We start from the raw sequence: 25,374 nt of genomic DNA, 5'->3' as shown, positions 1-25,374 counted from the left end.
CATCTTTTCCAAATGATAGTCAAACTTCTGTCCTTTGATGTTAAGGTGATTGCCTTTTCATATCAATTTGGCAGTGCAGATGGATTTAAAGTGAAATAGGTTCTTTCCTTTTCATCCTGATTCTAATTAGATACTTAGAGTCTAAAACCGAGATTTGTGACACTCTACTTAATACTTTCTACTTCCTGTTTTTGTTAAACATTGGGTAATTTATGAGTTTACCTTGTTAAAATTGTCCAGTACACACAAATTTTGTACATTGTGTAGCAACATAAATAATTTTCTTTGAATGGGATAGCTGAAGAAAAGTAAGACTGAGTAGGAAAATTTCATATGAATCTGGGACTCTTTTTAAATATTAGAATTAAAACGTGGCTTTGATACATTTCTTTATTCCTTATATCTCACTTCCTTTAATTCTATTAGACAATGACCTCTACATTTGTGCCTTGATGGGGTAGAGGGCTCTAGTAGCTATTTGTTGACTAAGGATTTTGTGGTTGTTACATTTTTTAGTATGTTGGATTTATGAGTAAAGCTTCAAACAACTAATTAAAATACACTGGAAAATCCTTCATTACAAGAAGTTGATATTCTGAATATAGTTTTAAAATATGATAACCAGGGCGCCTGGGTGGCTCAGATGGTTAAGCGTCTGCCTTTGGCTCAGGTCATGATCCCAGGGTCCTGGGATCGAGTCCCACATCGGGCTCCCTGCTCCTTGGGAGGCTGCTTCTCCCTCTGCCTCTCTCTCTCTCTCATGAATAAATAAATAAAATCTTAAAAAAAATAAAATAAAATATGATAACCAATAAAGTTTACCTGTTCTATAACTATTTTTGACAAGCATTCATACTCAAGTTTTAAATAAAAATTATTAGATTCTTAAATGTATAAGTAGTTTTGCCAAAATAATGGATAATTCGTGAGTTTTAATAAGCAAGTGAAATATTATTTACAGGATGATATAATTTAATGTGTATATTTAATAAATAAATGACTGTTGTCTGCCAAACATTATATTCAGTCTTGGGAATCAGTGATAGAGCCCCTGCTTTCCAGGGATTTACCTTCTAGAAATATATATATCCATATGGTATACGTAAGTAAAAAACTCTTGAGGTAGTGGATATGTCATTGTTTTATGCTTTGAACTCTGATGGTGTTTAACATTTGCTTCATATTTCCCTTTTGATTTAATGGAGATATAGAGATGTTAAGTGACAGCAAAACCACATTCCCTTATGTGAATGCTAATGCTTTTCCATATTCTGTTATCCATTTATTTACTTATCTTTGTTTATGAATGCTGAATAGTAGCATAGTTAGTTTTTTACATATTGTTCTACTTTCTACCTATTTACTTATTCCTGTCAATGTATGCTAAATACTAGCATAGGCTGGCATGGCCACAAAATTGGTTGGGAGACGCTCATGTGTCGCTCTCCGTGGTGCTGAAAATTATTGTGAGCTGAAATTAGTTTCCTCTAATTTTTTTTTTAAAGATTTTATTTATTTATTTGAAAGAGAGAGAAACAGAGATAGCAAGAGAGAGCACAAGTAGGGAGGAGAGGGAGAAGCAGGCTCCCCGCTGAGCAAGGAGTCCAACCTGGGCTCAATCCCAGGACCCTGGGATCATGACCTGAGTTGAAGGCAGACGCTTAACCGACTGAGCCACCCAGGTGCCCCTCCTCTAATTTTTTTAAGAAAAGGTTTTATTTATTTTTTGAGAGAGAGAAAGAGTGCAAAGGGGGAGGAGCAAGCAGACTTTGCGCCAAATGTGGAGCCCTATGCGGGGCTGGATGTCATGACCTTGAGATCATGACCTGAGCCAGAACCAAGAGGAAGGTGCTTAACCAACTGAGCCACCCAGGTGCCCCATTTCCTCTAACTCTTTGGCACTAATTATTATTGCCCAATCAAGAATTCAACACAGGGGCGCCTGGGTGGCTCAGATGGTTAAGCATTTGCCTTTGGCTCAGGTCATGATCTCATGTCCTAGGATCGAACCCCACATCAGGCTCCCAGCTCAGCCGGGAGCCTGCTTCTCCCTCTCCCTCTGCCTGTCCCCCTGCTTGTGTTCTGTCTGTCTCTCTCTCTCTCAAATGAATAAAAAAAAAAAAAAATCTAAAAAAAAAAAAAGAAGAAAAGAATTCAACACAAAGAAAGGAAAAGTTTAGTAGGGAAAGGAAAGATGAAAAAGATGAAAGTTCACATGCAAGTTTCAGCCATTTGTTAATAGATGGTTGGATTAATTAATTTATTTAACTAAAGTTTACAACAGGTATTGTGCTTAGAGTGAAGCTACAACTTTGCACCTGCACTGTTCCCATACAACTACACTTTATTCTGGTGTATCCCATTGTATATTGGAGAAAACAGACATCAATCACACAAATATGGAAAAATGTAAATTTGAAACTGTGTTAGATGCTAAGATGCTGCAGCGGATCATGAGATAAACTAGAGCAAATATGAGTATGTAAGTATGGAGCTTGGTTAAAAATTAATTACCTTTCCCTCATATTTTTAAACTATTATAAAAATAATATATTAAAGAAGATAAGGTCTAGTAAATCATGTAAGACTTCCAAATAAAATCTTAAAAAATATTTTAATGAGGTCTTGCCTCCATGAACTTAACTTTTTAATAACAGATTTTATATTTGAAATAGCTATATTTCCTGATCATGACATTTTAAATGATGATATAATAATTATCATCAAGGGTGAGAAAATGTTTGCACAAAGTAGGTGTAAAACATTTTATACCTTTATTTTTATGACAAAATATTTGTCAATTAAAGTGGTATTTAAAATATATCAACTCTATTTTTCTTTCATTATCAGTTGTGATTTTGCATTTTTGTGGATATAAATGGATTTCAAATCCATTAAAAATTTTTATCAGAAAATTGAAAATAACTATAAAGCTTAAATTTGAAAAATACTCAAGAATTATTAGAGCATTCAATCTGCAGCTGACATGGCTACCACAAAAATAACAAATCACCACATGGCACAGAATTATTGTATATTTATGTTGCTAGAGCTTTGGGTCATTAACTGAAGGTATGCTCTCTACAGTTTCCTGCCTAGAGTTCTTTGCTCCCCCCATCTGCAATGGGCTGCATTTTGAACTACATGCAATGTTTCTTGGCCCCTAAACTAAAAATCTTCAAACTATTCCATTAGCCCTTGCAGACCACTGAGTCTGTAGCTGAATACTGAAGTAGATGTTCAGATGTAGAAACTTCTTTATGTCACCTTCAGGAAGAATGGGACACACACTCAGACTCCACTTGTTTAGGCCATCCTACAAAGAGCCCTAAACAAGCTTCTTGTCTATGAACTCTGGCAACTTGAGGCCACCCTACTTGGCCACTTCTGATGGTTGAGGTGGTCAATACAACATGTGATATCTGTTAACAATTTTTGATACACTAGTTGGAAAGCTTAGCAATTAGCCTGTTTCATTTTTCTTCTGAGAATTTATTACCATCTGACATAAGTACATATTTGTTTTTTGTTTAGGACATATTACACTAAAATGTAGCATTCATGAAAGTGGAGTCTCACTGTTGTATTCCCGGAACATTCAATACATATTCACTGTACAAGTTTCATGAGGGCTATCTTTTGTTTTCCTCTGTATGTTTTAGTACCTACCCCAGTGCTTAAGTCATTGTATTGCACTAAGGTGATAAGCAGGGTCCAGAGTATAAAGATTCTTGTAGGACTTGTTAAGGCTTTTAGACAATTTCCTAAAAACAATGAGAATCCACCAAAATACTATAATTTGTAAGAAATATTTTTAGATTTTTATTTTAGAAAACAGAGTTCTTGCTCTCTCTATCTCTTAATAATGGCATCTCCATTCTTCTACTCACCCAATTTTAAAATCTCACAGTAATGTAACACTTTTATCCTTCTCCTTCATTGCTAATAATTTTTCAAGACCTGACAATTTAACTTCAGTAATCTCGCTCTCCTCCTATTCTTTCTCCCTCCCTCCCTCCTTCCTTCCTTTTTCTTCCCTTCTTTCGTTCTTTCTTTCTTTCTTTCTTTCTTTCTTTCTTTCTTTCTCTCTCTTTTCTTTTCTTTTCTTTTCTTTTCTTTTCTTTTCTTTTCTTTTCTTTTCTTTCTTTCCTCTCTAGATAACATCACCCTTTGTTTTCCTTTTGGGCTTTGATTAATCACAGGTTGGTCAAGTGTACCTGCTGAATTTCTGTCTTTGGTATATTCTCCATCTAAATCACTTTATGTTTGATAAATGATTACTTGTAAAATGTTGGTCATCCCATTTATCTAAACAAATACTTTCAATAAGTCTTCACTGATTAAAGATAAATTCCTAGCTTTCTATTTGAAAAAAGTACAATATAAACTTTTTTTTTTACTTTCAACACTCAGTCACATAAATTATTGCATTTATTCTTCTTGTAAGATAAGCAAAGATTGTTTCTCCTCTCATTTTTTAAATAAAGTCAAACTTTAAAAATGTTGCAAAATTACTACAAAAAAATTCCCTGGTATTCCTCATGCAAATTTACCAACTGTTAAAAGTTGATCACATATCCTTCATCATTTTCTCTGTAGGTATTTCTGAATGATTGTGAATAAAATGCAGCCACAATGCCCTTTTTACCCCAAAGTATTTTATTACAGTAACTATAGTAAAATTATAAAAATTAGGACACTTAATATTGATGTAAAATTAATTGTAATTTAACATAAAAGGTCTATAGATTAGATATCATGGACTTCATATTTTGCCAATTGTCCCAATAATATATATTTTTTCCAGTCCAATAACTAATTCTGGATTACACATTGCATTTAGGAGTCATGTCTCTTTAATCTCCTGTAGTCTGGAATAGTTCTCTAGCCTTTCTTTAACTTTCATCAGAATTATATTTTTGAAAAGTACAGACACAAGATATTTTATGGTATTTTCCTCAATTTGGATTTGTCTTTTGCTTTTTTTCATGGTTACAATCAATTATGCTTTTTTTGGTCTTATACTAAACAAATTACATTGTGTACTTTTTCATGCAGCACATCATGAGGCTCATGACATCACCTGGAACCATTATTGATTTTAAGCTTGATCACTTGGTTAAGATAATGTCTGGATTTATTTTTTTATTCCCTGGTAATTAAGAATCTATGGCAGATTACAAAAATGGTTTCAAGTGCTTCCCATTTGTGTATGCATTCTTCTTTTCCATATGATTTTGCAGTTTTTCCCATCAAGACATGGAATATATTACTCCATCATTTGAATCTGGGCTTGTCCATGTAATCTTCTTGGGCTAATGGGACATTGACAAATTTGTGTCAGCATAATCTTGAGAAGTGTTCTGTCTTGGAGCCTGTATTCCATTGTTGCTTTTTGGAACCCTGGAAGTATCATTACTCAAGAAAACATGGCTAACCTACTGAAGGGTGACAGCAGGTTGAACAAAGATGAACATTCCAGCTGAGCCCTGCCCCTAATCAACTTGACAACCAGCAGACAAGTGAGGCCATCCTAGACTATTCAGCCCAAACTAAGCCATCCAGAGGAGATAATTACCCAGACAACCCATAGAACCTTGAGAAATTATAGATGTTTTATTATTTTATGCCATAAAGTTTGGGAATGGTTTGTTATAAAGCAAAAGCTAAGAATTTCCAGGGAGAGGGGTGCCTGGGTAGTTCAGGTGGTTAAGCATTGGACTCTTGGTTTCTGCTGAGGTCATGATCTCAGGATCCTGAGATCAAGCCCTGCATCGGGCTCTGTGCTCAGTGCAGAGTCTGCTGGAGATTCCCTCTGCCCCTTCACTGGTGCATGCTCTCTCTCTCTCCCTGCCTCCCATCAAACAAACAAATAAAATCTTAAAAAAAAAAAAAAAATACCCAGGGAGATACTTTGGGACTACAGAAATATCTTGTTCAACATTCAATCTTTACCCACTAGAATTATGACTCTTGCTTTAGTTAAATATTAGCACAAAACTTGCAAAATAGCATTGCTACTTTTTTAAGAGATCACGAATGTAAGAATGGGGGATTATATGGCTTCAAAGGCCATATGTCTGGTAAGTGGCTATGTCAGCATTAGAACCCCAATCTTTATTTGCTGGCCCATAGCATTTGCCATGCAGAGGTGGGTAGCCTGATGGCAGAACTGGGACTCATATGAGGGAACAATAGAGAGAAATTCCAGAGTGTCCCTGGTATTATGAGTGGCATCCTGTGTTCTCACACATACATAGAATACCTCTGGTAGATGCTCCATTACTGAGAGTTGGAAGGGGTGGCAGGATGGACAATGTAAGAAGATATTAAGTATAGTTATCATACCAATTTAGATAATAATTGATTCATGAAATATATAAAGATAACAGTTCTAGAAATTTCCTTTTGAGTATAGTCAAGAATGTCATTGACATTCTAGATAAAAATAATATGTTTGTACAACATGGCTCTTAATATCTTTGAAGTAGCTACTATATCTTCCCTCAGTTTTGCCAAATAAACTTAGAAGAGGGAGCTAAGACAGGTGAAGTGACACTGGGAGAGGAGAAAATGACCCCAATTTTACTCTCACAAGTAAGAAAACTGAGACCAAAGAAAGGCAGCAGTGAATAAATGGCAAAGCAGGGATTTGAACTCAGTAATCCCAATTTCCTAGAAGAGTACTTCCCACATGGCAGTGGGGAATATGTCCCAAGTCTTCAGATGGTAATAATATCTGAGTCTTAAGTCTGTGCCTTGTGCCAGGCATTGTTCTAAGATCCTTACATACAGTTTAATTCATTTAGTACCAGAGACTTTCTGCTACACCATACATTAACTTAGAAATGACTTCACATTAACTTTACTTTGAAATGCAAGCATTCAGGCACTTCAGGGTGTGTGCGTGTGTATGTGTCAAAGACCATACGTTGTTGACTGAGAAAGGAATTCAAAGCTCCACTTTTTGTCTTTACTTCTCCCTAAAAAATTTAAGAGCACAAGGAAGAGTTTTGCGTTCCCAGTTCTCTTACAATGTGTAAGCTGGCAGCAGCTGTCGCCAGCCAGAACACTAGGAGGCTGTCAGGGTGTAAGAACTGTAATGGACAAGGGGCCAAACTCTTGTCTGTCCTTTCTGCTTCAAGGCTCTGAAACCTCAAGTCCCCGCATCATTTCTCCACTGGAGAGACTACGACGGGGGTGGGGTTGCCTCAGCTTTTCCCCGAGGGCAGTCCCCGACCCTCCAGCATCCCTATAAGAGGCTCGCTGGTGCACGGGACTAACACCGTGGATGCAAGCCGGCTTTTGCACCATGGGAAACCTGGATGGCCAGGGGTCACGAAGCGCTCTGTAGGGGAGAGGAGCCGACCCCACAGTTGCTCTTGGGGGCCGTGCCTGCCAAGTATCGCGGGACTTGTGCACATCGCTGGAGCGGCAGCTCTAGGAGCAGCTGGAGCGCGCTCGGTGCTCACCGCCCTAGCCCAGGGAGGAGCGGGAGCGGGGAGGGAGGAGGGCTGGGGGGTGCTGGTTACGTAAATGATACTAGCCCAGTGAGAGGCCTCCAGGCTGGGGCTACGAGAGGGGGAGGGACCGTGCGAGGAGGTGGGGCTGGGAGGGAGAGGGTTGGGGTGGGAGGGGGGCGGGGGCCGGGGGCGAAGTGACCAGGCGGCAGCGGCGGCGGCATAGGCGGCTCTGCCGAGGTGACAATGTACTAGGAGCCCTCGTTCGGTCTCCTGCGCCTCCTCGGCCTCGGCGCCCGCTCTCGCGGCGCTCGCGGAGCCCTCTAGCCCGCCGCTGCGCTATGAGGGCGCCTCTCTGGGGCTGGCCCAGGCCGGAGCCAGCTTGCTCCGCTCCGGGGGAAGTGTGAAGAGAGAGGCGCGGGCGGGAGCCGGGGCTGCGCGCGGCGTTCGCGGGCCGGCGCGGGTTCCAGGTGAGCGCGGGCTCGGCGCACCCGGCACTCTCGGCGCGGCCGACAGGCGCCTGCTGGGCTGGTCGGAAGCTGAATCCCGTGTGTGGACTGCCGTTCCCTCTTCGCGGGATCCTTGGCCACGATAGCAGGTCTCCGTCTCTCTCTTGCTCCCCTTCTCTTCCTCGTAATTGTCTGGGGCGAGTCCTCTCCGGGTGGCCAGGGTGCCCGGGTGGGTGCCGCAAAGTCCTGCAGCGAGTGTGGGGCGCGGAGTCGAGCGCCCGGGGCCGGACGGCGGGCCGGGGCGCCCGCGGACCCGGCGAGACGGCCCCCTGGGCGCTTTGAGCGCGTTCGCCTGCTGCTGCAGGTGCGGAGGGAGGATCACGAGGCGCGGAACTTTCTGCCGCCGCCCGCCCTCTACCTTGCTCTTTCCGCTACTCGGCTGAGCTCCGGGGCGCTGGCCACCCTCTGCGCCTTGGTGGCGCTCCGCGGCGGGGCAACTTTCTCCCACCAGCTGCGGGCGGCTGGGGCTTGCTGTGCGCGGACGCTTCTCCTCGGCTTGACACCGCGGACGCTCTGGAGCTTGGGTGTCTTCTTCGACGATTGCCTTCCTTTCTTTCTCTCTCAGTGCCCCTCGGCCTCTCTTTCTCTCTGTGCGTCTCTGGCTCTGACTCAGTTTCTTTCTCTGACTTTCTCTCTGACTCTGGCTCCCCCTGCGCCTTCCGGGTCTGTTTCTTTCCCCTTCTTTTCTTCCTTGTCTTTCTTGGGATGTCTCTTCCTGTTACTCTGTCTCTTAACGCTTGTCTCTTCTTCTTTTCTCTCTGCCTCTTGCTGCCTATCTCTGTCTCCCTTCCTCGCCTCTCCTGTCCTCCAGATCCTCAGGCGCCTTGGCCAGTGGAGCACGGCCCGACCCACCTTCTGGGCATCTCCAGGTACAGAGATCTCCCTACTCAGAGCCAGAGAGTGTGCGGCGGATGCCCTTGTGTGGGCTCTCCTGGAGTCGAGGGGCTGAATGAGGGGCGCAAGGGCCAGTCTCTCAGCTTTGCGCGGCCTCGAACCCGAGCGCACTGAGGCTGCTGGTAGCAAAAGCTGCGGGCGCCCCTCCCCTCACTCCGTTATTTGACTATGATCAGTTGAATTTCCTAGTAGATAGTCTACATCTCCAGGTTTTACAAGTAGCCCCAGGAGGAGAGATGGATGAAGCTTTTGGATCCAGGGAAAACTAACCTCGCAAGGGCGGGAGCTTTCGTGAGGCAAAGGTGTTGCTAGCGGAGGAGAGGAGCATTGGAGACTATTTGCTTTAAACTGCCATAACACTCAATCCTTGAGCGTTTTCCTTGCGAGAGGTCGTGGTCACTGTTCCCAGGAACAGAGCGTAGAGATTTTATTTGCAGGGGAAAGACACTTGGATACCCTAGACGCCTGAAATTTCGGGTTTTCTTCGGACCCTCGGATCTTTAGTTTTATATGAAGGCTGCCTTTGCTCAGGGTTGCTTCCTTACCGTCCCGGGGTGTGTGTGTGTGTGTGTGTGTGTGTGCGTGCGTGCGCGCGCGCGTGTGCATGTGTGTGCGCGCGCTATTACTTGTGTTCATGCCCTCTAGTGTTAAAGAAACCAGCTTGTTTCAGAATAGTGAAAAGTAAGGTCACCCTATTTGGTGACATATTTTGGACCTCTTACTTTCCCAGATTATTTTCCTTGCCTTCACCCATCCTTTCCTTTTCCTCATCTTGACTTTTGCATTGCATTACTAATTTTCCCTTTTCCCCGATCTCTACAAACTCCTCCTCTCCTGCAGAATTAGAATCTTAATATTGAAACCCTGTTTGAGCGACTTCACAGATGGATAGATTTGGAGAATCTTCATAGCCTAAGGCAGGCTTTGAACATGAGAAATGTGCATTTCTCTGCACTGTTTGCCACAAGCCAGGATTTCACATTTCTTCCTTATGCCCCTGCCCACCTTCAACTGCACTGAGAATTTTCTCTGGCTGCTCCTGCTTATTTAAATAAATGCTTTTAATTCTCTGTGTGATGCTCATCCCATTCCAGGGCTTAAGCTGCTTGCTTAAGTAGAGGCACTGTGTCTGAGATCAGGTTTGGGGAGGAAGAAAAGAAAGCTTTTGCAAAAGAGGTACAGTGCTGCTGGTGTAGATTAATTCTGGATTCCAGAGTGCGTAGTGGAACCGGATGCTGTTTCAGATATGCAGACCCTAGCGCAGTGTGGGAAAACTAGTAAATACTTAATAAAAACTTGTTAGTTGAGTGATTAGCATGCAGCTAATTATGGGCTTTGAATTCATCCAGCTATGCTAATGAGCCTACGTAAAAGAAGTTGAATTCTACCTCCCCCCCCTTTTTTTTTTCTGTTTCATTTAGTCTTTTATGAATGGGAATTGAGGACTAGTAGAAGGGATGTTGAAACACGACTCTTCTGTCCCTTTTTTTTTTTTTTTATTTGATAGAGAGAGAAATAGCGAGAACAGGAACACAAGCAGGGGGAATGGGAGAGGGAGAAGCAGGCTTCTTGCCGAGCAGGGAGCCCGATGTGGGACTCTATCCCAGGACCCTGGGATCATGACCTGAGCTGAAGGCAGACGCTTAACGACTGAGCCACCCAGGCGCCCTGTCCCTTTTTGGTTTATTCACTGCTTGAATTTGTCCCTCTCCGCAAGTCTTTAACTTGGCTGATGCTCTTTAACAAGTCACTGCAGAATTGAAGAAATGATTTTAGAGGCTCAGATGGCTGGCATCTCTTAATCTTCCTACCTGAAAGTAAACTGGAACATGACATCATTTATTAGTGAATACTTTCGTGTGGTCTTTCACAAGCGAAAAGTTATCTCTTTTAATATAAAGAGCAGATCTGTCAGCTTAAAATATTTGGGGGCTATAAATTGATCTGCAAACTGAATCACTTGCCTTAAATAATTTATAGGCTTCCTTACTGCTTCAAATATATATGAGAAGTGTGGTACTACATGCATATGAGAATTTGCCAAAGTATCTGGAAATGTAGTCCTCCTGACACAAGGTACTAGTAGGAATTCATAAGCTGCAGTATTGTTTTTTTTTTGTTTTTTTTGTTTTTGTTTTTGGGTCTTTTTTTTTTTCAGTATTGTTTTTTTGATGATAGGGTAGTCTCTTCTTAAAGCAGTTGGGGATTTATTTTTACATGAGTATTGTACAGGAGCATGTTCAAAGGCAATTTTGCTTTAAAAATATTACTTATAGATCACCTGACATTGTACCCAATGTTTTATATTTAAAAATAGCAAAGATACAGTGAAGGTGAAAAGTCTGATACTGGTTGAGATATGTTCTGATTTCTTACTGATAATATTGAGGCATATTTAGCTTTTTAACTTTATGTGCATTAATTTCACGTTGACCAATTTTGTCAGAATGAAATACAATGTTTCCATTTTGCTTACTTGATTTTTAGAAGTGGTAGTTCTTTTTTCCTTTCTTTTCTTTTTTAGAAGTGGTAGTTCTAACAGGAACATTTCCATGGAATAGAGATTGTGCAGCTCTTTAAACTTGGCATTTTAGGGAGAGGGTGAGAGAAAGCAATACATGGGTGTTTTTATTCTTTCTGGTTGGACAAATGAAGAGGATATTGGTGTTTCTGAATAACACCAAGTGAAAGTAAGGAATATGATTGAGAATAAAGTATGAATAAAGTCCATTAGGTGAAATAAGTAACAGTACTACATGTCTTTGATAAGTATTCATTGTGCTTTATGAAAATGAACAGTATCTAGTTTTGTCCTTTATTGGTGTTGTTAGATATCACAATCTCAAGTGGCACCTCTTGCAATAAACAAGAAATTCTTTTTTTTTTTAAAGCTTTTTTTTTTTAAAGATTTTATTTATTTATTTGACAGAGATACAGCGAGAGAGGGAACACATGCAGAGAGAGTGGGAGAGGGAGAAGCAGGCTTCCCGCTGAGTGGGGAGCCCGATGTGGGGCTTGATCCCAGGACCCTGGGATCATGACCTGAGCCGAAGGCAGATGCTTAAGGACTGAGCCAGCCAGGGGCCCCTAAACAAGAAATTCTTGACTGTGACTTTTAATATATCACCTTCTTGGGTTTGCATTGCCATCAGTAGTAGGAACATGTACACATCTTAAATCTAATGAGGCCTGCAGGATCACTACTTTGAAGCCTGAGTGACCATATGCTAATTATTCAGAGAATTTTAACTGGGTTTTAATTCTCAATCCTTCCTTCTGCTCTTGTCATCAGAATAAACACATGTGAAACATCAAATCAAGTCTCATATTGACTCTGACTATCCATTTGATGGCCTTTCTTAATATCACCCCCCCACCCACACATACATACTAAGTATATGTTCAAACACATAAATCACATTTAAAGATCTACTGTCTGCTCTGATAAACCATTTGTCATTTTAACAGATTAGACTTTTTTTTTTTTTAAGGTTTTATTTTTAAGTAATCTCTATACCTAACATGAGGCTGGAACTCACAACCCTGAAATCAAGTTTCATGCTCTACTGACTGAGTCAGCCAGACACCCCCAGATTAGACTTCTGTTTACAATTTCTATCTTAAAGCACATTGTTTAATTAAGGACATCTGCTAGTCAATTACAGACATACGTGTTTTTGAAGATTCCAGCTTTCTGTTGTGAAATTTAATACTTAGAAAATTCAAAGAAATTTGTGAGAGTGAATGCACACATTAATTCAGTAGTTGGTCATCCATTTGGGGCATTATAAGCAATTATATTTTAGAGCAAAATATAAATAAAATGGACTTTATTTATTTGATACTTGTTTCTCCTGGATTCAGATTTAAACCTGTGTGTGTGCTTTCAATGTAGTATATTATAAAAATTATTTTTAATTTTTTAATTAAAAATTTAATTTTAATATTATAAAAATATTTTTAATGGGTCTTTGCCTGATCACCAGGAAATAATTACAGGTGGCTAAAGATAGCTGTGTGATGAATGTATGTTTCTATTCCCTTGTAAATGAATTAGCTAAAATTCATTTTTAGCTATGAGTTTTCTAATTTTATTTTCTTTATGAATCAGGACCTTTTTATTTAAGTTGAAATCTTAACTTTGAAAAATTTTAACTAGAGATTATTAAGAGATTTCTGGGGCCTAACATTTAAAATGTAAGTGAAAGTAGGGAGATGTGCCTTTTCTCTATGGGCCCAACTTTACTCAAATGTACACATGTAATTATTGTCCTTATGAACTCCTGGGTTCTCTCTTAATGTTTATCCTACTATAATTGCCCACCCTTCACAATAGACCTAGAGCAAGATACAAAATATCAGTTGTTGAAAGTTGTCCCATGTTAATGGTTAATCCTTCCAACATAGCTTGAGAGGGATGTAGAGAAAATTGTGACTGTTAACATCATAGATATGAACACATTTGTGATCATATATATGGTTATATGAGAAAATTAAAATGCTGCTCATATTAAATATTCAGACTTCCTTTGTATTTTTTTTTTTTAGAACTGCTTACTGTTAAGATAGGTGGGAACTGTCCAAGATCTAGTATATCAGGGTTTTAACATGATGTGGAATTAATTAGGACTCTGATACATTAAACTACATTGATGTCACTTAAATCTTATTTAAGCTCTTGTAGAACATTATAGGAAGTGTGATTAAACTGTTAGTTGGCATTTTGGTGATCATAATACAAGTGCTGAGTAACCACTGTAAACAGAAGAATTTAAAGTAAAGCCTGCATATTCAAAATAATCTAAATTACACCTCAGAGATAGTAGTAAATGTCAACTTAATCTCTTGCCTAATATTAATTGCCTTTATATTATAAGCACAGCACCTCTTTTTTTTGTTAAAAAATAGATTTTGACATATGGGGAGGATTATGTTCTTGTAGATCAGAAGCATAATAACTGACTTAATTTCCTCTTGAGATTTTTATTATATAATAGTTTCAGATGGAGAGGATGAGATTTATATGACTATCAAGACCCTTTTGCAATACTACCATTAGTCTAATGAAAGAAAAATGGGAACAAATACTTGGAAACAAATCTATGTGAAGGTACAGCCATTTCAGTTTATTTATGAAGCAGTTAAAAATGGCAAATTGAGTTACACATTGAGAAAATAACTAAAATCTATTGGGTGCTTACTTTGTCCTTGTACTGTGGATAAGTAAACATCTAATATGTCTTGCCACATTTTATCCTCATAACCATATGAGCAGTAAGTAGTAATATTGTCCCTATTGTATAAATGAGGACTTACTCAGAATCACACAACTAATACGTTTTAGCACGAGGGATCACATCAGTTCTTTCTATATATGAAGCCAGTATTCTAGTAGTTCTCAGTCTGATATTTTCACTGATTAATAAATTTTTTTAAAAAAATTGAGTGCCAACCTCCATGTGAACGTTTTCTTTTGTATGGTAAGAATGATTTAAAAAGTCTGCTGTCACCATCATGTTATAAAAGAGTGGACATTTTTACACCAGCTAATATGGCAGAACTGAATATCAAAATATAGTTCTTAGAATAAATTTAGCTTTCTATGCGTTTTTCTACATTGCACTTATTTTTCTAATTTAACAAAGACTGATGAAAATTTTATCACAGTCTGGTAATTTATTTCACCATCTTCTGTAGTCTGTGCTTGGGAACCCATCTCAATGTGAACCTCTGTAATAGCTTATCTTCCCTGTGCACCCTGTGCCCATAGACAGCACAGGCTAGTATGGTAGTCATATCCATCACTTAATAAGACACACACAACCCTTATAGCCGTTCCTTTCTCTTGCCAGTCGCCAGCCTGGGCAATAAAATTTGGACCCAGGAAAGATGCCAGAATTGCTCTAGCCTCAGTTTACTGTGGCAGTGTTTGTTGAAAGGATTAGAGAATTGGAGGTGACTTGTTCCTTTATGGGGGTTAACCGCCAATCACTGTCACTAAGATGGTGCCAATCTGTGTCCTGGGACAAGAGATGAATGCCAGGCAGAAATAAAGGAGCATGTCTCAAGAACTTATTCCTCTGTCCTTCCCCCAAACCTGTGCTTTCCAGCCTTTAGGGATCCTTTTGTTCCTTTTTCACTTCTTTGCCTTGGTGAGGACAAAGAGGTTTTGCTTTAGGTAAGAAAGAAAATTGCGAAGGTAAACTTCTAACTGCTTTTGTAAAACTGACCAAGGCTGTTAAATGCCAACTTGCTTTGGATAGAGACTATTGGGGCCATTGAAGAGGGAAAAAATGCCAGTGGGGGTATGTGAAATGTAGCTAAATGGACCTAAGGCATTGTTTAGTGTCCCTGCTAACAAACCAGTCTATACATTGAAATTACCTAAAGAGATGTGTGTGTGTGTGTGTGTGTGTGTGTTTATTTTAATAGAGATTGTCAGATCCCACCAATACAGATTCTCATATGCCTGGGATGGGTTTACAGAATCTATTTTTATTTGTTTATTTTAAGATTTTATTTATTTGTTTGAGAGAGAGAGAGAGACTATAAGTGGGAGCAGGGGAGGGGCAGAGGCAAAGGGAGAGCAGACTCCCAGCAGACTGCCCAGATGCCCTTCAGCTCAGATCATGATCTCAGACCCTGGGATCATGACCTGAGCTGGAGGCAGCCCTTAACCTACTGAGCCACCCAGTAGCCCCCAGATTCTATTTTTATAAATACCTTTCTAGATGATTCTAATATACAGTGAGGTTTCAAGCAACTGATCTACTTCCAGTTCATCATTTTTAAGATTTATTTACTAATTTTTATTTATTAAAAAAATAGTAGTTTTTAGCACAGCCAGACTTATTCTCCACATCCACACTTATTTTTTAAATTGTGCATTCATTTATATCATAAATTACAATGACACATTGCTATTAAAACAATTTAATACATATTTTTCTACAGAGTTTGTTCATAGGACTTCAGACGTCAGGGAGTCTTCACAACCACACACATTTTAACATTCAGGGACTTGAACTATCATAGGAAATGCTAGAATCCTAGTAACCATGTTTGTGCATTTGATTTCATTTTCGTGATGCCCAAATTTCAAAATACTAAGAATATAAAATAGCCCTAGATTTTCAAGGAAAAATAGAGTCAAATCTGAAGTCAGAATGCAGTCTCTGGGCAAGCTGCTCGGGCTCAGTGATCCTCTTCCATTCTGAGCTTTTTAAAGTAGTGACTATTAACAATAAAAGAAAGTAGTAATCAACTATTTTAGAAATAGTAAAAATGGGCAGAAGTTATGACCTGGAACCTAAAACAGATAACCCTGGGAATAATAAAAATGTTGACTGCTACAAGTATGAAGGGCCAATAATCTGTAAGGGGAGCAAATAGAATTAGACTGAACCATCAAGTCCATGTCTACATATTTAAGAAACAGAGCAGTTTCTTTTAATATTACTTATCAATATTACTTTTATTATCAATATTACTTTCAATATTACTTCTATTACTCTGGTTTTGAACAGTTATACTTTCTAAAATAGGCATGTGGATTCCTTTTGATAGAAACCATTCAATTTTAACTAGGGTAGATTAGTTGGAAAAAAAAACAGCATTATGTAATATTTAAAATAGCTTCACATTACTGTAGAATGTTTCTTCCCTTAAAAAAGATAGAAGTTACTATGTTCTGGACACTATTCTAAGTGCTTTACAAATATTAATTCATTTCATCATAACAACCTTCCAAAGTAGGTTTTATTAGTACCTTCATTTTACACACAAGGAAATTGGGACACAGAAAGGTTAAGTAAATTGTCCCAGACTAAGCTGATGAGTGACAGGGCAAGGACTATGCTATTTTGATGAAACAAAATGGTTAATAAAACAACTTGCTTTCCATCACAAAGCTTGAAGTAGCAGAATTGAAAATGGAACTCAGATTCCTAGGTCTTGTTTCCTATTTGAGTAAGATTTGCCTTTAAAAATGAAGGAAGAAAACCTGACCAACAAATCAGATTTCTAGAGTGGGAAATAAAAGTGTTTACGTTTCAGAAGTCATAGCACTGGATTAAGAAAGACAGTTAATTATGAAGGAGACAATAAATGTGGAAAAATTGGAATGGATTTCTTAAGTATGTTGTCTCTACTTAGTTGCAGATTACCCCCCAAAATAAGAAGAAATTAACATATAGAAAAATAATTAAATCCTTAAGTAAATAAGATTTCTTTATATAGACCTTAATCCATAACTGAGATATGTACCTGTAACTGATCTAATAAGAAATAGCTTATTTTCCTGTGATATTGCTGATAAAACATTTAAATTACATTAAGAAATCTTATGAAAGGATTGGGGAAATCCTGCTGAAATTTCTGGCTTTTTTTTCTCAAGTGTTTTAAGTTTTTTATATGATGGCATATCTTTACTAACTTGTAATTAGTACTCTGTAAGAACTGATGTATTAATCTTTGATACAATACATTTTCTCTTTCTGACCTTTAGTTGATTTTCAGCAACTTTCTATTGCTTACTATTTTTGTTTAATGCATGATGACAATGTTTTAATGATTTTTCTTTAGTCTTTAAAAAATTAAGCACTATTTTAGATTGATAGTTGAGTAGATTATGTAAATTATTTAAATTATATAGCATCAATAATGAGTCACTCCATCTGCCTGGTTTTTTAAAAACTAAAATTTGCACTTAAAAACAATGCTGTTTTCAGAGTCTATAAATGAAATGAAGGTTTATGAGGTTACTAACTAGCTTAGTATCAAGACTGTACAGTTTTTCCTTTTTGTGGCAGTAAATTCCACCTCTTTTTTTTCTGAATTCACAAGGCTCATCTTTCTTTGATTCTCTTGATAGTTCAGTCTCAAATGGGACTATATGTCGTTTGTCCTGAAAAATGTTAGAGGCCAGACTGTCCCTGAATATGGTTCAGATTTTACACCTCTCCTATAGGTTGTCAGTGTGCCTCTGTATTTTCTTCTTAAGTAAATAATGTGTTTATTTCTCAGTACTCTTTTTCTTCTCCCATATCCTTTCCTTGCTCCTCCTCTCCTTTCATCCTTCTTCATGGTGGTCTCTCCTTTAAATGGTCTTTCTTCTATGGCTTAATAAATCCACATGTAGCAGGACTAGACTATTAGTGGCTCTTGATTTGTTAAAAAAAATTAAAAAAGAGCTGTTTATTTCATCAGTTAGTTTTGAGTAGGTAAGAGACAGATGCTCTAGCTTTTGCATCTGGGTCATTTAGCAGGAGGCTGGGATACTAAATTCACATCTCATTACCTTTGTCTACTTTTAGAATTGTGTGCTTGGGCCCTGTGGTCAGTTGGCAGTTGGCCGGCCCATGACTCCGAGGGAATGCTGTGTTATTTGAAGGGATGCCAATTTCAGTTGCCACACAGTTTCCATATTTCTTGGTCAGATTTTCCATATAAAACATCCAGTATGTGTTTTATTACTAACTCTAGGCTATTGACTTCATGTCAAAAATTTATTATGTTATTAACTGATAGATTGTAATGAGCAATTTTAATAATTTATTTTCTGTGGCTTTCACTCCCTGATTTTGGATAGTGTTTCCCCTATTTGATAAAAGTAGAGCAGACATTTTTGTCACAGATTTTTTAAGAGTTTTATTGTTGTGCTCTAAGTTGAGATGAATCGTAGGTAATTGGATGGTGCAGCTGAATTAACACATTGAATTGCTAGTTATGAGACACTTCATTTGCTGTTGCAGACAACAATAGGCCCATTTTGCTTCTACAATGCACAAATTCTTATTATCTATATAAAGTTCTAATTCAAGTGAGATAATGTGTATGCATCATTTCCATTCCTTTTGTAAGGAAAAATAACCTTCACAAATATAAGAGACTTGCAACTATCTCATTAAATAATTTTGAACTTCAATAAATATTTTTTTCTGAGAATGTTAATCAGTTGTCTCATTCTCCACAAGAAGGACAGAGTATAAGGCATTTCATAAACATGAATTCAGTAGTATTGCTCTTACCCTGTGTACCTTAAGACCTATGCAGATGTGCAGTTTGCATTTCTTTCAACAGAGAGCCTTGTCTGAATCATTAAGGGCAGCATTGTTGCCATCATGACTATGTTGATATTCAGTAGTGTAATAATTTTGTTTGCTCTTGGTTTCTTTTCATTTTAAGGGTTTTTAGCGTAGCTTCTCTAGGTCAGTGGAGTTACTTTTAAACAGGTAAGTATCCATTTTAAGAGGAAGTATTGATACATACCTTTATTTATTATATGTTCTTTTGAAACCTCAAGAGTCAAAAAGATATCAGACTGTTACAAATTGGATAGAGTGAAGCAAGGCAGAGGAAACTGCCTGGGAAGACCCTGAACTCACCTCCTTCCATGGACATACCAAATCTTTGGCTATATATGAGTCATTTCCCTCTGAAAAGGTTCTGAAAACTAGATGAACTTCTTCTCTACATCAGAGGATAAAAAGACCACATTGAGAAAGGGAGGAGAGGCAGAGACCTGATGTCACAGAAACCACACCCTAGCATGGCCCCACACAAGAGGGAGGGATCTTACCAGTGCAGCACTTCTCCTGGAGGAGCAAGGGGTTGATGCCTCACATCAGGCACCCCAACTCCCCATGATCCACAGCAAAGAGATGAGCCCCCAAAAATGTGAGTGGGGCTGATGTCCAAGGGAGCCAAAATACTGTAGGAAATTGATATTTTCTTTTTAAATGGCTCATGTCTAGTCTCACTCACCTCAGACCCAGTGAAAAAACAGCAGTTTGAAAAGCACCTAGACTGCATGTGAAGGATATTTAATTGCTGATCTGAAAGCATCTGCTGGAGGGACAGAGGACAGTTGGAACTCTCCCCAGAGATGGAGGTGCTGACAAATGCTGTTTTTGCACTTTCCACCTACCCTGCTAGCAGGTGGGTGAGCTCATACATGGCACCCTCTCATTGCCTTGCTAAGTCAGTCAAGGGCTAGCAGTCATGGCGCTATCCTGCCTTGAGAAGCCAGGGAGCATGAGTGGTTGGACCTGGCTGGGGCAGGTGAGTATGAATTGTGGCATTCTCCTGTTCCCTAGCTAAAGTTGGTTAGCTGGGTGGTTGTGACACTCCCTTGCTTCTTGGCTGAGCCTGGCAAGTGTGAGTGATCATGGCATTCTTCTACTACCAGCCTGAAGGCAATGAGGGTGCATAGATAAAACACTCTCCCACTGTATTTGTAAAGACCATGAGCACACATACAGACATTTTCATGCTGCCTTTTTGAAGTCAACAAGTGTGCCCTACCCCCTGTACTCTCCAGCTGCCCCTAAGCCAGGAGATGCATGCAGTCTATAAAAGGGGAGGCTTCTTAACTGCCTGACCCTAGTGGCCAAGGGGACTGGCATTCCTGAGCTCCATGGGAATGCAACGTTTGGAAAGGCAGGTCATGGCAGGCCACCACCTTCAGGGCATTGCACAGAGAGCAGACTGAAACACAAATGCAGTCTTCCTGTGAAAAAGGCTTCTTAGTCTGAAGCTTCAACCAGAGGGACATGCTTCAGGTTTCATGAACATCTATAGATTTAAGGAAGTGCTCCCAGGAAATGTAAACAGGGAAATACCATCCTTGTGTTCCCTCTTGGCCTCATTACAGCTCAACAAGGCCTCACAGAAAGGAACTTATAAACTCATCTGGAGCCCTGATTTTTATAACTGTTTTCCAGGGACACCTGCAGATCTCCTGGCATAGAGGCCATCAGGGATTACAACTGTGGCCCATTGGGACTGCATATATTTGCATACTTCCAAAGCTACTGTGTGAGGGTCTGACTTCCAATTAGTCTGAAACTCGGTGCTAAATGAGATTACTCTCCTTGGAAAACTGACAGCTCTTTCCACACCCTCAAAAATGGGGACATATCAAGAATAAATTAGGTAGTTTAGATAATCAAGGATTTGAGAGACAAGCAAAAGCTAGGGCAAGGTTGGATGAGAAGTTTATTACCTACACAAGACCACTCCTTCAAGACTGAGAGAGGCAGCTGCTTCAGCTAATACATATAAGCAAACACAGGGAGTTAAGGGAAATAAGGTAACTGAGAAATATGTTCCAAACCAAAGAATAAGAGAAAGCCTCAGAAAAAGACATTAATGATAACGGAGATAAGGAATTTACCTGGTAAAGAATTCAAAGTAAGGTTATAAAGATGCTTACCATACTCTGGAGAAGAATGGATGAACACAGTGAGGACATCAGCAAAGAGGTAGAATATATAAGAAAGTACCAAATATAAGTCACAGAGCTGAAGAATACAGTAACTAACTAAAAAAATATACCAGAAGACCTCAAAAGCAGGCTGGATAAAGCAGAACAAGTCAGTGAACTGGAAGACAATAGAACTCCTCCAGACAAAGCAGCAAATAGAAAAAAAGAATTAGAAGATAAGATGATCCAAGGACCTGTAGGACATCAAGTGGAATAACATTTGCTTTGTAGGGGTCCCAGAAGTAGAAGAGAGAGAGAAAGCAGGTGAAAACTTACTGGAAGAAATAATGGCGGAAAACTTCCCTAATCTAGGCAAGGAAAGAGACGTCCAGGTCCAGGGAGCCAAGGGAGTTCCAAAGAAAATTAATCCAAAAAGCTTCACACTAAGATACATTGTAATTAAAATATCAAATTTAAAAAGAGAATCTTAGAAGCAGCAAGAGAAAAACAAATTATTACATATAAGGGAACTCCATTGGAGTATCGGCAGATTTCTCAACAGAAATTTTGCAAGGCAGGAGGGAGTCACGTGACACACTCAAAGTTCTGAAAGGAAAAAAACTCCCAAACAAGAGAATTTTAATTGGCAAGATTATTATTCAGAACTGAAGGAGAGATAAAGAGTTTTCCAGTTGAGCAAAAGCCAAAGGAATTCATCACTACTAAATCATTCTTATAAGAAATGTTAAAGGATCTTCTTTAAGCTGAAAATGATGGTGCTAATTAACAAGAAGAAAATATAAAGTAAAAATGTCACTGGAAAATGTAAATATATATGAAAGGTAATGGATCAAATACTTGTAAAGTTAGTATGAAGGTTAAAAGATAAAAGTAGTGAGTTAACCAAAGCCACAATAATTAGTTAAAGAATACATAAAATACAAAGATGTAAAATGTGACATTAAGACATAAATTGTGCTGGGGGTGGGGTAAAATTGTGGTTTTGGAATGTGTTCAAATTTAAGTTGCCATTAACTTAAAATAGATTATTATATAGAGAAAATGATATATGTGAACCTCTTGGTAACCACAAAACAAGAACTTATGGTAAATACACAAAAGAAAATATAAAATACATATTATCAAATATGGGGAGATGCTTTCCCAAAGGAAATTACTGTGCTCTTAACAGAAGCAAGGAGAATGCTTCAGAGTAGGCAGGAACTTCAGATGTTTACAGCAATAATTAAGGGATCTTCTCTATTTACAAGACTTGAAATACTAATTTAATGATCAAGCAGCCTGTTCCAATAGAGAAGATCTTGGAGTTAAGATCAGAAGACCTGGAGGAGAGGCAAGATGGCAGATGAGTAGGGGACCTCTTTTTATCCAGTCCCTTGAATTGAGCTAGGTATCTATCAAATCATTGTGAACACCTGTAAATTCAACCTGAGATCTAATAAAAGAATTGCTGCAGTTATACAAATAGAAAAGCAACCACTTTTTGCAAGGTAAGAGGTGCAGAGACATGAATCTGAGGGGATATATCAGAAAATAAACCTCGGGGGGAGGGAGCCTCTGTAAGCTGGCTACCAAAAAGTGATATAGCAGTGGAGTGCAAAATCAGAACTTTTAGAAGTCTGTGCCTGTGAGGGACTTCTCTGCCTAGAAGGTGCTCAGGTGGCAAAACGGGGCAGAATCCAAGGTGGGACAGTGTGGTCTCAGGATCCTCAGAGTCTCAGAAAGAATGGGGGTGCCTGAGTGCAGCAGAGTTTCCAAACATTGATGCCGGGAAGCCAGCTACAATTAGCGAGCCCCAGAGTGGCCTCTCAGCGTGGTGTTGCCGTAAACCATGAACTGCAGCAAGATCGACTGACCGCTCTCCAAGCAGGGACCCAACAAGCAACAACCGCTGTTAGACCCTTCTTCTTCCCCTGAGAGGAGTGGCACAGGTGTGCACATGACTGGGCAACTATTCCCCAATAGTTCCAAGCAGGGGCCCAGGGAGTGGCAGGGCACAGTGAGACCCCCTCCTTCCCCTGGGAGGATTGGTGCAGGTATGCATTGCAGGAGTCTCAGGAGTTTGATGCACACAAAAGGGACTGACTGCTTTTCCCTGAGGATGGATGAAGAGTGGGGGAAGTGATCATTCAGGTCTGGGGCTGGAGATCAGGGTGCTGCCATTTATTAGTTTTTTTTTTTTTTTCCATCCTCTAAAACAGTGCGAAAAGCCTTCAGGGAACAAAAGCCAGATAGAGCAACCCAAAGCACCTTACACTGAGCCCAGCCCCCTGGCAAGGGTTGGTACAACTCCACCTAGGCAAAGACACCTGAGAATCAGTACAACAGGCCCCTCCCCCAGAAGACCAGCAGGAACAGCAGGTGAATACCAAATTTATGGATCACACAGAATTAAAAAACTCCTGAGCTAAGAGAAAATAGTGTATAGAATTCAAGGCTTTTTTTCTCACGAATCTTTAGTCTTTCAGTTTAAAAATTTCCTTTCCCCTTTTCAACTAGTTTCTTTTTTACAACTCTTTGTTTTTAAGTCTTTTTAATTTTAATTTTTACATTTACATTTTATATATTCTTCATTTTTGGCTTCCTTTCACTGTATTCAGGTTTTGTTGTTGTTGTTGTTGTTGTTGATATGTAAGTTTTTCTTTCTTTACAATTTTTGGATTTAGTGTCTTCTAATCAACAGACCAAAATACACCCAGGATCAAGTGGATCACCCCATTTTGTCCACCTGTGAGATTATTCTTTTTCTTCCCCCCCCCCCTTTTTTTTTCCTTCTTTTCTCTTTTGGTTTCTGACCTCTTCCGATTTGTCTAGTGTGAATTTTGCTGGGGTCATGGTTGATATTTTTGATTTTGTTCTCTCATTCGTCTATTCTTCTCTGGACAAAATGACTAGAAAGAAAAATTCACAACAAAAGAAAGAACCAGAAGTAATACTCTGCCACAGATCTAATCATTATGGATATAAGTAAAATGTCAGACCTAGAATTCAGAATAACAATTGTAAAGTTACTTGCTGGGCTTGAAAAAAGCATAAAAAATACTAGAGAATCTCAAGTGCTGAAATAAAATCTAATCAGACCAAAATTAAAAATGCTTTAACTGTAGGGCGCCTGGGTGGCTCAGTTGGTTAGGCGACTGCCTTCAGCTCAGGTCATGGTCCCAGGGTCCTGGGATCGAGCTCTGCATTGGGCTCCCTGCTCCGCGGGAGGCCTGCTTCTCCCTCTCCCACTCCCCCCGCTTGTATTCCTGCTCTCGCTGTCTCTGTCAAGTGAATAAATAAAATCTTTAAAAAAAAAATGCTTTAACTGTGATGCATTCTAAAATGAATGTTCTAATAGCTAGGGTAAATGAGGCAGAAGAGAGAGTCACTGACATAGAAGACAAAATGATGGAAAGGAAGGAAGCTGAGAAAAGAAAAACAACTAATAGACCATGAGGGGAGGCTTCGAGAAATCAGCAATACCATAAAGTGAAACAATATTAGAATTATTGGGGTTACAGAGGAAGATGAAAGAGAGGGGACAGAAGTTATATTTGAGCAAATCATAGCTGAGAACTGCCCTAATCTGGGGAAGGAAAGAGGCATTCAAGTCCAGGAGGCTCAGAGAGCCCCCCCGCCCGCCTTCAAAATCAATAAAAAGAGATCAACAACCTGACATATAATAGTGAAGCTTGCAAATTTCAGAGATAAAGAGAAAATCCTGAAAGCAGCTTGCGACAAGAGGTCCTTAACTTACAAGGTAGGAACATTAGACTGGCAGCAGACCTATCCATAGAGACCTGGCAGGCCAGAAAGGGCTGGCATGATATATTCAGGGTACTAAATGAAAAAAACATACAGTCAAGAATATTTTATCCAGCAAGCTGTCATTCAGAATGGAAGGACAGATAAAGAGCTTTCAGGACAAACAGAAATTAAAAGACTTTGTGATCACTCAGCCAGCCCTGCAAGAAATATTAAAGGGGATCCTGTAAGCAAAGAGACAGCCCAAAAGTAACATAGCCGAGAAAGAAACAGAGACAATATACAGAGACAGGGACTTTACAGGTAACACAATGACACTAAATTCTTATCTTTCAATAGTTACTCTAAATGTAAATGGGCTAAATGTTCTAATCAAAAGACACAGGATATCAGATTGGATTAAAAAAAAAAAACAAGACCCATCCGTATGTGTCTACAAGAGACTCATATCCAAAGACACCTCCAGATTGAAAGTGAGGGAGTGGAGAATCATTTATCATGCCAATGGACATCAAAAGAAAGCTGGGGTAGCAATACT

General features: G+C 39.3%; 1 protein-coding gene across 1 annotated transcript in view; it reads left to right on the top strand.

The window, feature by feature from the left end:
* The first annotated feature begins 7,994 nt into the window (after nucleotides 1–7,994).
* Nucleotides 7,995–25,374, top strand: part of GALNT13 (polypeptide N-acetylgalactosaminyltransferase 13) — a 544,197-nt gene continuing 526,817 nt past the window's right edge. Inside the window, exon 1 of the mRNA XM_035008009.1 lies at nucleotides 7,995–8,058. The gene's annotated coding sequence lies outside the window, so the exon portion shown is untranslated. The remainder of the gene's footprint in view (nucleotides 8,059–25,374) is intronic.

This window comes from Mirounga leonina, unplaced genomic scaffold, assembly GCF_011800145.1.
Source record: "Mirounga leonina isolate KUSES-001 unplaced genomic scaffold, KU_Mleo_1.0 Mir_151, whole genome shotgun sequence".
NCBI lineage: Eukaryota > Metazoa > Chordata > Mammalia > Carnivora > Phocidae > Mirounga > Mirounga leonina.
The sequence above is the reverse complement of the archived record's forward strand: the minus strand, read 5'-3'. Positions and strand labels throughout refer to the sequence as shown.